The 3,280-nt window shown below is 40.1% G+C and overlaps 1 protein-coding gene across 1 annotated transcript in view; it reads right to left on the reverse strand.

The window, feature by feature from the left end:
* IQSEC1 (IQ motif and Sec7 domain 1) overlaps window positions 1-3,280 on the reverse strand; it is a gene marked incomplete at its 3' end in the record, with an annotated part of 23,504 nt that overhangs the window by 4,029 nt on the left and 16,195 nt on the right. The window lies entirely within an intron of this gene.

The raw sequence follows: 3,280 nt of genomic DNA on the forward strand, positions 1-3,280 counted from the left end.
ACACCTCTGCATGTCATACCCATTTCCCTGCTCCATAGCCCTTCCAAAGGCCAGCTTTGTATGGAAGCCAATGCCATAGGCAAGCCCAACACCAACAACTAAATGCTGCTGCTGCTGGGAGAGATGTACCTTCCAGAAACTCAACTAAAAAGCTGCTGCTGCAAAACATGAAACAAAGAACACCCCTGACCTCCCACTCCTTGCTGCCAGAAGTTAAACCTACTGAACAAAAACATCTGAAGTGGTGAAACTTGCAAGCTGAGAGTACAAAATATAAAGGGGAAAACTCAAGTCAGTGAAGCAAAAGGCAGCAATTAAAAATAGTGCAGCTCCCATCAAATTTGGATTTTTTCTTCTTTGGCCTTCAACACACACCCATTGCCCCAGACATCCCTCCCTCAGACAAGCACCTGCCGAGTTTCTGCAGTGTTTTACATCTCTTTATACTCTCTCTAAATCCTTCAGATTTAGCTGTAATCATTTTCACATCCCAAAACAAAGCAAGCCAAAGCTACTCATTTTAATTTGTTAACAAGTGTATGCTGGGCAGGAGGTTGGGATGCAGTTGGTTCCAGCAATAAAACATGTTGCTTATAATGGCAAATGCTGCTTATACTTTCAAGTGACACAGAATTCCCCTTACAGCACATCCTGTGCACTGTGTCTTCCAGCAATACACCAGACAACCATAATTCCTTTAAAAGATATTAAAGGGAAATCTTTACGGAACCAGTAATCCCATCAGCAGCTTTATTTTGTAAGGAATTCTAATGTAATGTCCACCTGTGCGAGTGGGTGATTTGCAGCTTGCTGGATGACCTCAAAGACACTTCCTTTAATGCAAGCAAAATCAATTTCCAAGGACAAGGTGACCGCACTATTTTTATACAAGGTTGATCACAAACCATAACCCTTCCTCAGGGTTTTTAATTGCAATAACATTACTAAATACATCACCATTCAGTTCTCCTACTCTTTTACATTACATTATTATATACTTAAGGCCCTATTAAGAATTAAGACAGATCAGAAAAATAAATATAATTTAATCAGAAGGGAGTTCTCAAATCTCAGTTTCTTGCATCAGGCTTAGTGGCTCTTTTCATCTGAAATAAGATTACACATATGGTCATCTTCTAAAATTAATCTCCTTCATACTAGAAAAGTACCTTTTTTTGTAAGTAATGTAATTGCTGTTCATAGGCTTTTGAGCTGTATTTCTGAATTCCTAATCTTTCTGAATTTAAATTCACAGAATCCAATCAAAACAGGAATAGTTTTCTCCATCCCCCTTGTTAGTGAGCTACATCTGTCCATAACATTCAAAGTGATACTAACCCAGGAGAATTCCTCTCCAGCAACTGTCAAAACAGAAAACAAAGAACACTCAAAATACACAGCATGATCCAAAGAGCATCTTCACTTGACATATAGAAAATGCTGGATCACTACTTACTGCACTAAAACCCACCTTGAATTCTCACCACCTGCATCAGCCTGAGCATTTAACATCATCACAAAGGTGACACATCATTTATTTTTCATCATCTCGTTTGTGGCTATATAACTTCACATAAGTCAGGGTCTGCTTTTTCACCTAAGAAGCTTTGCTTCTGGCTCAGTAAACTGTCACTTTATCCAAATGCTCTTCAAGCCAGGCTAGGTAAGTCTCCATAACAGGCCTAGAAATCCGTTCAGCAATATGCTGGAAGTCAAGAGCTCTTTGCCCATCGATACTCTCCTCATGCTGAAGTGGAGAATCAGGAAGTTTTGCAGCCTAGGATTATCTGAAAGTACTCCAATTTGTTAGAAAAGCTGTAACATGGCAGCAATGCCCACTCTGACCTGCAACATGAAAATAATGCCTGACCCCCCTGAACTGTAAGAGTGAAGGCTACACTTTCCCTGTTTGATGGATCACCTTGCAAGCCAGGCAGGTTCAGGGGGATTTATTGTTGCTGTCAGCTCCTTCCCACTCCACACCAGCCGTGACAGTCTCTTATTCCACAGAAAAAGTACTGAACAGAGCACTACGGCTCTGTAAGAGCATTCTGAAGTGCTGATCTACCAAGGAAGTTTTATTTAAAAGGTGAAGCTAGCAATAGGTTAAGAGAAAAAGGTACACGAGTGCCTTCCCTGTCTGCCTTTAACACAAGCAGTAATTTCCCTTTTCAAATTCAGAGAAACTGAAGAACTAAACAGGATAAGGGAAATTTAAGTCATCTCCAACACCACAAATTTCAAGTATCACCAGGTATGAAGGAATTGCCTTTTAAATGCACCAAGAGCATGTGTAGGCTGTGGTCTTGACTTGAAGCAAACTACCAGAAGCTCATTTGCTCCTTCCCAAGGAAAGGCAAGACATACCAGGTGACTGCCAGGGTTTTGGGCAGGGCAGGTTTGAGAAGACAGCACAAGCTAACAAGGATTGTCCTGCTGGCAAAACCAGCTGCTTTAAACTGGACAAAGCTTCTGTTGCACCAAACCCTGACTTTTCCTGAAGTGTGTGACAGGATACAGAAAAGAGTGGGACATGAAAAGGTCATGGATTTAACACGGGATAGGACAACTGACCTAAGTTATCCTCATTTCTGTCTACTCAGAATTGAGCATAGACTGTTTTGTACTTACAACTAAGAATCTTTTGTGATTAGGAAAATTCCCAGTGATGGCTTGTTAATTACAGTTACCAATACCAGAGAAGGTGAGAAGCCTAGAAATAGCAATCAAGGAAGCAGCATGAGCAGAGCAGTTATTTTCAGACTGGAAGATGTTAACTAATATCAAAATGAACCCTCTAACTCTAGCTCCCTACATAGCCGATGATATACATATTTGGAAACCTCTTGATATTTACAGGATTGTTTCCAAAATACAGCTTAACAACAGCTTCTGTCTCAAAAAACCCCCAACAAAACAACCCAAACAAAACCAAAAGGAATCTACTGAAAGAAGAACAAAAAAATCAACTCACACAAAAAGATGTGCAAAATCATATTTACGGAAGATTCTCAGATGCTGCTTAAAGGGATAAGGACCTTGCCAGAATCTGATTAATAGCAGGGCCTTTAGGATGGTTTAAAATGCTTTTTAGGGGAAAAACATTGACAGAGGGAGCAATGCAAAATACCAGATCAAACCAGTGTATTTCAGTAAGCTTGATTCTTAGACAGTACTGGTCACATCCAGCAAAAATCTTGGTTTTATGTGTTTCTGTTGACAGGTTGGATCCTGAAGTAATTTTTGGAAGCTAACATCTTTAAGAGGAAGCATATTCCAG

Source organism: Acanthisitta chloris, unplaced genomic scaffold, assembly GCF_000695815.1.
Source record: "Acanthisitta chloris isolate BGI_N310 unplaced genomic scaffold, ASM69581v1 scaffold5625, whole genome shotgun sequence".
NCBI lineage: Eukaryota > Metazoa > Chordata > Aves > Passeriformes > Acanthisittidae > Acanthisitta > Acanthisitta chloris.